General features: G+C 47.1%; 1 long non-coding RNA gene across 1 annotated transcript; it reads left to right on the forward strand.

Annotated features, from left to right (window-relative positions):
- The first annotated feature begins 5,037 nt into the window (after positions 1–5,037).
- On the forward strand, positions 5,038–5,745 carry LOC120228397. The gene is made up of 2 exons (XR_005527492.1): positions 5,038–5,121; positions 5,340–5,745. It is a non-coding gene; the product is annotated as an uncharacterized LOC120228397 (long non-coding RNA).
- The last annotated feature ends 6,177 nt before the right edge of the window (positions 5,746–11,922 follow it).

Consider the following 11,922-nt stretch of genomic DNA (forward strand, 5'->3'; position numbering starts at 1 on the left):
CCTCTCTCTCGAATAAATAAACTTAAAAATTATATAAAAGAAAAAATAAAAATAAAAATCAATTACAAGACTGAAAAAATCATAAATATTTGGAGATTTAACAATATGCTACTAAATAACCCATGGGTCAAAAGAGAAATTTAAAAAATATCTTGAGTCAATAAAACAGAAACCCAACATACCAAAACTTATGGGGTGCAGCGAAAGTATTCTGAGCGATGTTTATAAGCAATAAATACCTACATGAAGAAAACAGAACAATCTCAAATAAACAAGCTAACTTTATATCTCAAAAAAAAAAAAACTACAAAAAAAAAAGAAGAAACAACACCCCAAATTAGTAGAAGGAAGGAAGTAACAAAGCTCAGGGCAGAAACAAATGAAATAGATATTTAAAAAATCAGAAAGACCAAGGAAATTAAGAAGTAGTTTTCTGAAAAACAAAACAAAACAAAAAAACAACAACAACAAACAAAAAACAGACAAACCTGTAGCAAGACTTATGAAATAAAAGATGAGACTAAAATAAAAAATTAGAAATTAGAAATGATATCACATAAATACAAAGGATTATAAGAGACTAAGAACAATTACATGCCAACAAATTGGACAATCTGAAAGTAATGGATAAATTCCTAGAAACATACAACCTTCCAAGACTGAATCATAAAGAAATAGAAGATCTGAACAAACCAATTACTAAAAAGGAGACTGAATCAGTAATCAAAAACCTTCCAACAGAGGCACGTGGATGGCTCAGTCAGTTGAGTGTCTGGCTCTTGATTTTGGCTCAGGTCATGATCCCAGAGTCATGAGATGGAGCCCTGGTCAGGCCTGCTTGGGATTCTCTCAATCTTTCTGCCCCTTTCCCCCACTCCCTTGCTCTCACTAGTAAAAAACTAATAAATAATAATAAAAGGGGTGCCTGGATGGCTCAGTTGGTTAAATGTCTGACTTTAGCTCAGGTCATGATCTCACAATTCAGAGTCTGAGCCCCACTTTGGGTGAGGAATGAGCCCTGCTTTGGGTGAAAACTGAGCCCCAGTTTTCTCTCCCTTTCTCTCTGCCCCTCGTGGGATTCTCTCACTCTCTCTCTCCCCCTCTCTCTCTGCCCTTGCTCAAAAAAAAAAAAAGAACCCTCCCAACAAAGAAACAACCTAAGTATCCATCAACAGCTGGATGGATAAAGAAGATGTGGTCTATAAATACACAATGGAATATTATTATGTCATAAGAAGGAAGGGAATCCTGCTATTTGCAACAACATGGGTGAACCCTGAGGTATTATGCCAAATGAGATAAGTCAAAGAGATAAAAGTTAGACAAACACTGCATAGTATCACTCATATGTGGAATCTAAAAAAAAAAAAAATTTAAGTCAAGCTCATGGAAACACTAGCAACATGGAAGTAGTAGGAAGTGGCTACCAGAGGCTAGGGGCCAGGGGGAGAATTAGGGAGAGGTTGGTAAAAAGGAACAAACTTTGAGCTATAAGAAGAAAACAGTCTGGGGATCTAACGTAAATCATGGTGGCTGTACTTGGTAACACTGAAATCTGCTAAGAGAGTAAAACTTAAATGTTCTCATACACCCAAAAAAGATAACTCTGTGAAGTGTGAGGTGATGGACATATCAATTAACTACAGGGGAGAGGGGCTGCCCCTGGGTGGCTCAGTCGGTTAAGCGACCAACTTCGGCTCCAGTCATGATTTCACGGTTTGTGGGTTCGAGCCCCGCATCAGGCTCTGTGCTGACAGCTCAGAACCTGGAGCCAGCTTCAGATTCCATATCCCTCTCTTGCTCTGCCGCTCACCTGCTCATGCTCTCTCTCTCTCTCAAGAATAAAAAAAATTTTAAAAAATAAAACCATTAAAAAATTTTTTTAAAAACCTACATGGGGGAATCCTTCCAAAAAATATATACGTATATCAAATCACCATAATGTACAGTTTAAATATCCTACAATTTTATTTGCCAATTATACCTCAATAAAGCTGAAATAAGAAATGAACGGTGCTAAGGACTGAACTGTTCCCTAGAAATTCACATGCTGAAGCCCTAGTCTTCATCGTGATGTGAAAGTATTTGGAGATGGGGCCTTTGGAAAGTAATTAGGGTTAGATGAGGTCCTGAGGGTCGGATCCTCCTGACGGGATTAGCAGCTCCTAAGAAGAGGAAGAGAGAGAGAGCACTGGGTTCCCCTCCATCCTCATCCTCACTCCTGGGGCCTTGTGAGGACACAGCTAAAAAGCAATACTGCAAGCCAGGAAAAGAACCCTCACCAGGGAACCAAATCCACCAGCACCTTGATCTTGTACATCTGGTCTGCAGAACTATGAAAAATAAATTCATGTCGTTTAAGCCACTCAGTATGGGATTTGTTATGGCAGCCCAAGGTGACTAAAACAAATAGGTATGGGCTACGTATGCTGATAGTGAAAGAGCTTCAAAATATATCACGGAAAAAGAAAAAAAAAAGCACGTTAAAAAACAGTGGGCAAACATGATACTATAGATGTAAAAAATAATAAAATAGTTTGTTGTTCAGATCCACGTATTCTCAATTGTTTGAGAATTAATTGTTTCTATTAACTCTCCACAACTCAGGTACCCGGCCTCTTCTCATTTAGCAGAAAAAGTTCTCCGCTGCTACAATCATCATCAAGGGAAGGAAAAGAGCCAATTAGTTCCCTGTTCTGTGAGATGTATGATCAGTCCCTGCTTTCTGTGGCACACACCCAGCTTTACGGCCTGATGACAGTCTTGGGCAACTAATTATACTCTAAGGAGCTGAGGCAAAGAGTTAGGAAAAGTTTGCAAAGAAGCAAATTAATGTCATCCCTTGGGGGTTGGGTTTCAGAGCTGAGAATTCTTTCACCTCCTTGAGATCCCCAGGAGCCTACAGGTCAGTAATTAAAAGCATGACTGGAGGCTGTGAGAATGCCTGTGAGCCAAACTCTTCCTACAACCACACCGCGCACCCAAACCAGGACTCAGGACCCCGTCAGAGCCACCAAACAAGACATTTAGCAGCAACTGGGTCACCATGCCGATGCAGAAGCACAGAGGCTATTTCTTTCCCATCTACTCCTTCCCCAGACAGGCGTCTCTGGAAAGGGGGAGGATCCCACCATTTACGGAACCCCCTGTTAGGTGCCAGGCGCCGTGCTAAGTAAGCACTTTATCTATTGGCTTGACCAATATGGGACAGAACGCCAGCGCTCATCAATGCCCTCAGTTCTCCTCTGCTTCCTGGGTACACAGCTAACTGCTATTTCCCTGTCAGTGCAATGTGGCTGAAAGTGATATACGTCATTTCCAAACTTGGCCCATAGAAACCTCCCAGGAGCGCCTGCGTGGCTCAGCTCATGATCTCACGGTTTGTGAGTTCAAGCCCCAAGTCGGGCTCTTACTGACAGCTTGGAGCATGGAGCCTACTTTGGATTCTGTGTCTACCTCTCTCTCTGCACCTTCCCCACTTGTGCTCTGTCTGCTCTCTCAAAAATAAATAAACATAGGAAAAAAATATTTTAAAAAAAGGAACCTCCCACAGTTTTCCACGCTCTCCTCCTCATCTGCCAGCTAGGAAGTGACACTCTGAATGACCTTCAGAGGTTCGGGTGAGAGGGAATGGAACCTGTACCAGCCTGGGTCCTTGAATGGTGCCAGCGACTTTAAACTGTGACGTGACTATTAAGCCACTGAGATTCTGGGACTTGTTGGTTACAACAGCAGTTAGTTTACCCAAGTCATACACTTTAGTTCACCATCCAGAAAATACAAATTAAATCACATCTTTTATCTACCCAATGAATTGCTCTAGAACACACCTGCCTTATTAACATAAGTCCACCAACTCCCCACATAATGTTAGACCCCTTCTCCATCCCAAATTGTCCATGAAGTTCTGAGGAATTCTCAATCCAAAAGACTCTTGCTGCCAAAGGCCATGTGGGAAGAGAGAAATTAAAAAACTGAGAGGCACTCTTTGGTTGTTGCCATGTAATCGGTCCTGTGTAATCTGATAGGCGTGGGCTTACTACCCAGGTGAAGACTTTGCCATGACATGGTTAGACTCCATACTCAAGCCCCAAAGTCATAGCTCTCCTTGTCCATTCTCACACACCTAGCTATTGTTCCCCCAAAACACCACGGTCCAGTATGGCTGATACAACAGGTTGACGCTGTACAAACCAAGCCTCCCACACAATTGCTGGTGCTGACCCTGCATCACCAACACCGACCCCTCTTTCCCTCATGGAGGGCTCCCTCTTGCAGCTTTTAATATTCATTCATGCTGACGGATCACGGTCAATGTTACCAGGAGCCACCAAAATAGGTTTCTCTAATTGCAAATCTCAGAGACCAAAAGGTAGGGGCTTCAGTCCTTCCTTCCCAGAAAGCTCCTTGCTCTGTATGCAAATTGTGCATAGCAAGGGGAGAGGCACTTTGTGCTCTGCCTCAGGACAGACATCGGAATAAAAGGTCCCCACACTTACTTTATCTGCATTACTAAGCAGGGCGCTCAATTAACTTCTCAGAACTAAGACATCTACTCCAAGGAAACTTCCGGCCTCTGCCTTTATAGAAAAGCAGCTCGCAGTTAAATTGAGTTTTGTACAAATTATCTCATTTAAGCTGCGTAAACGCTATTATGTAGCACTCGTTATTACTAAACGCTATTATTCCCACAAAGACCCAGAAGTTCGAAGAGGTGAAGTGGCTCGTCTGCCAACTAGAAGGCGGTCAGCTAGGACACGACTCGGGTCCATCTGACTCCAAAGCAGGTTCTGGAGATCAGGAATCTGGGAGTGGCTTAGGGGCAGGTCTGGCTCAAAGTCTCCCAGGAAGCTACAGTCTGTAAGCCGGGGCTGCAATCATCTGAAGGCTTGACTTCAACAGAGTTGGAGACTCTACTTCCAAGACCATCTGGCTGTTGACAAGAGCTTCAGCTCCTCACCACGTGGGCCGCTCACAGGGCTGCTCACGAGAGAAGCTGCAGAGACGTTTACAACCTAATCTCAGAAGCAGCGTACCATCACTTCTGCTACATTCTGCTGGTCACACGGACCGACCCTGGTACAAGGCCCAACGGGTCCACCGGGCTGTGAGTGCCAGGGAGTAAGTACCATTGGGGGCCATCTGATGGCTTGGAGACCACACGGGATCTCTTCCCCTTCTTTTTCTTATCTAAATTTTTTGTATACTAAATTATAAGGGGCAAAGCTACCGAGTGCTGGCAAGGGCACTTCCTCAACCCTGCTGCTGCTTTTTAGGCATCCGCTCTCTGGCTTCTAGTTCCTTTAATCACCCAATTGTCTTCCATCGCCCTCCCACAGTTTAACCGAGGATGGCATCCTCCGCCCGGTCCTCTGGCGCCATCTAGTGGCCACACCCGAAATGGCTGCCCCAGCCAACGCTTCTCAATTTTGGGGTCCAAGGATTTACCTGCCTTCAGGAATGTGACTTTGAGAGGATGTGACGCGTAGAGCCTGGGATCTCATGATTTTCCTCAGGAGTCCCAGAGACGCTGCACGCCCAGCTCCAGAAGGGAGCTGTGAAACCCCGGAAGGGATGGATGAGCCGTCAGAACATTTGAGACCAGCGACTAAACCTGCCGCCTCCTTCTGCTCACCCCAGATGTAACTAGCCCTCCACCCTGGCAGGTGCACGGACACTCAGCCAGGAGCACGAAGGTGCTCCCTTGTTCCCCCCAGCTTTACTGCTCAGAACCTAACGTCCAATGGAAACCAACTTGACAATAAACTATTAAAAAAAAAAAAAAAAGAACCTAACGTCCAAAAACTTAACCTTCTTTTTTAACAGCTAGCAGCAGGAGGGACTCAAAAACCGGCCTCGGGGTCACACTCGTTTTTAAAGAACCTTGTAAAAGTTGACAAATATATTTAAAACTCTGTTGTAGCTATTTGTTTTTTCATCAAGGAGAAAAAAATATTAGATTTTAACGAATTGAGTAGTCGCTGAAAGAAATTAGAAAATTTAGGCTGCTAGGTACCTTCGGGTTCTGTTTATAATTGCCTAGTTAAGGGGCATCTGGGTGGCTCAATCAGTTGAGCGTCCGGCTTCCACTCAGATTATGATCTCGCGGTTTGTGGGTTTGAGCCCCGCAATGGGCTCTGTGCTGACAGCTCAGAGCCTGGAGCCTGTCTTGGGATTCTGTGTCTCCCTCTCTCTCTGACCCTCCCCTGCTCACACTGTCTCTCCCTCTCTCTCTCAAAAATAAATAAAACATTTTTAAAAATAATAACAATCGCCTAGTTACGAAATGGACTATTTTAAGGTGATGGGTATTAAGGAGAACACTTGTGATGAGCACAGGGTGATGTACAGAACTGTTGAATTACTATATTGTGCACCTGAAACTAATATAACACTGCATATTAACTAACTGGTGTTAAAATTAAATCTTAAAAACAAGAAGAGTATTCTAAACGAAATCTATTCTTGAAAGAGATGACTAAGAACCAAGCCCTGGAGTTGATTCAAGCCCCAGCTCCACCAAATGCTAGCTGTAAGGTTGTTTTAGTTATGGCCACAAAAATGCGACATAATAAGCGATCCCAGAGCCATAGATTCTCCTGGAGTAAATCATTCTCCTGGATGCGTAGGTCAGCCAAAAACCAGCTAATGTAGGCCCGGCTGGACCCAGGTGCTCTGAGGTGCAGCCCAGCTGGGCTTGGGTGGGGCAGCTCTGTTCCTCAAGTTTTCATTCCGGGGCTCAAGTTCACAGGGCAGCAGCTGCCCAGCAGAGGTATTGCTCATGGCAGTGGGTGAAGTACAAAAGGATGAACAAAATCAAGTGAGGTGTCTTAAGATCTGGGTTCGGGACTAGTACTGTCACTTCTGCTCACATCCTTGGGCCAAAATGAATCGCCTGGCCTCATGCTGAGGCAGAGATGAGGGAGGGGGAGTGTCCTGGCCACCATCATCCTCCACGAAGCGGGACACGATCCTGCCTACCTCTCTCCGGCTTCATATTGTGCTCTTAGCTCTCCTCTGAGAGACTGCAGTTTCCTGGATCACTCTTCAAAGTGACCTGCCTCAGGGCCTTGGCACATTCTGCCACTCCCTCCAATCCTTTCTCAGTCTAGCTGCATTGTGTCAGCGGGTAGGTTTAATCCTTTTAAATTTCCTGTCTCTCCAGCAGGCCCTAAAATTCTACAGGGGCAGTGATCATATCTGTTTTGTTCTCAAATGTACAGACCCAGGGCCCACTGCCAACCCACAGGTGACCAATACAAATTTAAGTTGATAGGTGAATAGCTACCCTCTACTGGATGTTTCATACATCCCAGGCAATACACTGAATGTTACAACCTCAAAATTTTAACCACACTCATATTTGCAAAACATTGAACTGTCATCTATTCTTACTGAACTTACTTACCTTCAAGACTCCTCTTTGCTGAGTGTGGAGTCTGAGACATGAGGGTAAGTACGGAAACTTCCCAGTTGAAGGTGTGATGCCAGATGACATCGGGGCTCAAACGCCCTTGGGAAGATGCCCTTGCGGGGGCCTCAGTCTTTAAACTTCCTCAGCTTCAAAAAGACAGCAACACACACCCACCTCTGCTTAGGCAGGAGGGCTGTGTACTTAACAAGGCCCAGACACTCCACTCCTGACACTCGGGGCAAACTTACGCTTTCTGCCACCTGATGCTTATCAAAAGCAGGAGTTTGTGACTTCCGCTGGTCCACTGGGGTAGGGGAAGAACGAAAGCTCAGGCCTCCAAACTCAGACCTGCATGCCACACCGCACATCCCTCCGGAAGCCCCGTTTGTAAAGCAACCTGCTTTCTGTCCTCAACCAGGAATAATTAAATGGTAATATGCTCCAGATCTGTGCCTTTTTGCCTAATGAGAAAAGTACGTACAGCCGTGGCCTCAGGCAGACCTGGACATACCAGTAGTAGCATGCCTAGAAAACTGACCTTCGTCCACAGGGCATTTCACAGTAAACGGCTCAGGAATGTGCTGGAAGTGGTACTAGTTATTTTGCACTTGGCAAGCAGGCCAGCATGTAGCCGCAGTCTCCAGATGGTTGGGAGAAACAGGGAGGATGGGGGGAGGGGGGGAGACAGCAGGAGCCAGCCATGGGCAAAGTCCTGAAGAACCCCAGAGGACCCTCCCCCCCACCCAGTACCAACCACTGCTGAGAACCTAGTGGGGCCTGGCGGTGGGGAACCCAGTCTCCCCACTAAAGGGCTGTATGTGCCCTGTTCTGTGTGATAGATTCTACCCCTGGCTCGCATTAACAGGTCTCCATTCCCATTCCCCAGCCCAGGGTCCTGTGGCTCGTGTGACACCACGTGACCACCATGCAGTTTCCATCCAGAAATAGTGAAGGTAAATTGTGTCTGTGCACGTGGTTTCTTATGTATCACTCACACACACACACACACACACACACACACACACACACACACACACACATACACACACGCCTGGCTCGGTGTCTCAGGCGTGAGACGGCCTCAGGCGGCCACACAGCGTCCTGGAGCTCTTCCCTTCCAGGCTGGGCCGCCGCCCGCACACTCACCCTCCCACGCTCACGCTCCGGCCTCCCTGACACGCGCACGGTCCGGTCCCCGGGTCCCCGCGGGCAAAGCCTGGGCTTTCACGCCCCCAACGGGCCCCTTTCTCCTCCTGCGAACACTCCGCTTAAGACTCAGCTCGAAAACCACCACGGGTCATTCTTTTGGAATCGTGTTACCTGTGCCTTTACCCCTCCTCTGCTACTTCGTGCGTTCCTTTTGGGTTTGCGGCACATGGGGCCCCTTCTTACGGGACGACCTCCGCTGCATTCACCTCTGCCCGCTGGGGGCCTGCGGCTGGGGCGGGGGGGGGGGCAGGTTCTAGTGCCCCAGCAGGCATGCGCGCAGAGCATGCGCTGGAAAGCTTGCTCCTTGGCACTGCTTTGTGCACCCCCTATCGTGCGAAAGCCACAAGTTGATGCCTGGGGGGGGGGGGGGGGTTGAAATGCTGTTTTTCTTTATATTTGCACGACCTAACATACTAAAGATTTCATTTACATAAAAGGATTTACATAGAAGAGAGGATTCTGTTTCCCCCTACCAGAATATAACCTCCATGAGAGCAAAGGTTTTTGTCCTTTTTGTTCACAGCTGAATCAGGTATTTTGCTTTACCAGCCACGGAGGCCTAGGGGCTGGTGTGTCATGTGCACCTGTGGCACTGAGCTATAGTGGCTGGGGCATGGTGGCCACGGAGGCGTAGGGGCTGGTGCATAGCAGGCACTGAAAATAAAAACTGTCCAAGTTGCTACAGTATCCCAGAAATTCTGGGATGCCCCAAATCCATCACCAAAAAAACGCCTCTGAAAATCCTGGGGACTGGCCTAAGGTACGTGTACTACCACCAAATGGCACAAATGGAGTGTCTGTCCGTCTGTAGATCCATGCGCCTCACCCTCTGAGAGCACAGTAGCCACATCTTAGACGCACACTCACGTCTCCTTCCAAGTCTCCTCTTCACTTAGTCTCCCTGGCTGTGTGTTTTGGGCTGGACTACATCTCCCCAAAATTCATAGGCTGAAGTCCTAACCCCAGGACCTCAGAACGTGTTTGGAGACACCGTCTTTAAAGAGGTGAATATGGTAAAATTTAAGTCATTAGGGCGGGCCTTAATCCTCTATGACTGGTTTCCTGATCAAAAGGGGAGATTCAGACACGGACACAGAGGGAAGACCAAGTGAAGACACAGGGAAGATGGCGGCCATCTGCAAGCCAAGGAGAGAGAAGCCTCAGAGGAAACCAACCTGCCAGCACCTTGATCTTGGGCTTCTGGCCTCCAGAACTGTGAGAGACTGAATTCCTGTTGCCTAAGCTTCCTGGCCCGTGGCACTTTGTTGTGGCCCTGGCAAACTAACACAATGTACAAAATCCAAAAGGGACACATGTTTTTGTTAAGAATGCCCCAATTAAACACAGACCAGAGTACACTGCTTAGGAAACAAAATGGTGTGGACATAAAGGAAAAAGTGGGACAAAAAAGAAACAAAGGCACCATGTGTTGACACTTTTTATATTTGGTATTTGTGAGTCTTTTAAAAAAATTTTTTTTTCAGGCCATTTTTTTCCTTAAAAAAAAAAAAAGCAACCAACAGCAATACTCTGTACAAGTATAACAAACATTAGAAATATGCATCATTCCAAAATAGTTACAAGAAAATTACAGTTTTAGAGTCCATATCAACACATCCTGTTCATATGTGCCCCCGAGGGAAAAATGCTACAGTATGTTGAACACTTGGCTGCTATACAGTCTGAAAATGCAGAACTTGGACTTTTGAGGCAAATCGACATCAGTCACCAAGCCTTGTTTAGCGCACTAAGCACAACCCAGCACTGCAAAAGAAAACCAGGCTATTTCATCTGTGATGAAACGCAGACATGAATCAGACGCATAGGTGGCCCCCGGCGCCCCACGAGCCTCCGGCTCGACGAAGCCCAAGTCCAGTGCAGTCAAATCTGCCAATGTCCAGCGGGAGGTCACTATGTGCCCACGGGGAACAGACCCCCAAATGTCATTTCCCACTGGTGCCAGCCATCGCCAGGTTTACCTTTGGAAGCAAACATCCTTGCTCTTGAGAGAAGGTACTGATGCCCCAAATCCCCCGGACCAACTGACCACCAACCTTCAGGCCTTTCACTCATACCTAATCCCACCCTGGCTGTTTTTCTGTGTGCAACTGGCAAATAGGAAAGCAGGGATGATGGTGCCATCTCCATGATTCTGCTGGACCCCTCAGATTTTAGTTCATTGTTCCTGGGGGGCTTTGGGACAGGAGCTCAAAAGCACCTTCTCTTTTCTATGGCCAACCCCCAGCCTGTGTGTCCTCTATATTTACACAATTGTCTTCCCTTTTCAATCACTGTGCTATAAATACCCTCACCACCCCCACGGGTCCCCAAACCCAGCCCTCTTCAGGATGCAGAGAAGCATCGTGACCTTCACATGACCTGCCATGTGGAATCTAGACCTTTCTGCCACGAGCCTTCCTCCCACGACTGGGAAAGACATCTGAGAGTGGCTTAGCTGGGGCTCCTGCCCATTTCCCAAACCCATACCAGGCACAAGGGAGGAGAATTTCTGGGTTTTTGTGTGTCTTTTATACAATATGTTTCTAATTATTGTTGCTTTAACCTTCTAAAGGAATTTTTAGAGCCAAGTCCTTCCCTCCGATTTCTCCGTGGCAGGGATGTAGGCAGGGCTGGGCAGAGCGTCTCTGTCAGCAGTGACATTTACACCCCGCTCCAGTGGCTTCCTGATAACTGAAGTGGAAAGGGGCGTGACCCACAGGACTGAGGCCCGGGCGGGGACCTCCCAATGCCATCATGGAACTCTCGAGGGGCAGACCAGTGGGAAGGTTTGGAAGCAATGTGCCCAAAGCCAGCTTTGCTCAATAGCCCAGGACAGTGCGGCTTCCCTGATGCAGACCTGACGAGCCAAAGGCCCCTCTGAAGTGGAGTCAAGAGGGTCTGACCAGGCCTGTACAGCCCATTCCTCAAAGGGCCGGACGCTGAATGAACTGCTAGCCATGGGAGAGCGCAAAGGATTCGGCAAAAAGTGCAATTTCTACGTGGGAAGGAAGTCTTCCCCAGACACCACCACCACCACCTCCTCTCTTTTTAATCCTTTCAGTACCTCAAAGGGAAAAGGGGGACAAAAGACGTCGAAGCACTAAGCCTCTGAACCGAATCAAGGGCTTTCAGTACGTTGTGGTTCGCCCTTCAGAACCCACTAGCATGTCCAGTCAGTTCTCAAAGTGCCAGCAAGCTGAGGAACACGGCAGCATCAGGAGACGGGCTCCCCCGGGTCAACAGTGACCAGAGTCCCCAGAGAAGACCCCGCTCCCATTTTCACTAGGACACAGTTGTCC

This window comes from Hyaena hyaena, unplaced genomic scaffold (genome assembly GCF_003009895.1).
Source record: "Hyaena hyaena isolate Hyena2069 unplaced genomic scaffold, ASM300989v1 scaffold_23, whole genome shotgun sequence".
NCBI lineage: Eukaryota > Metazoa > Chordata > Mammalia > Carnivora > Hyaenidae > Hyaena > Hyaena hyaena.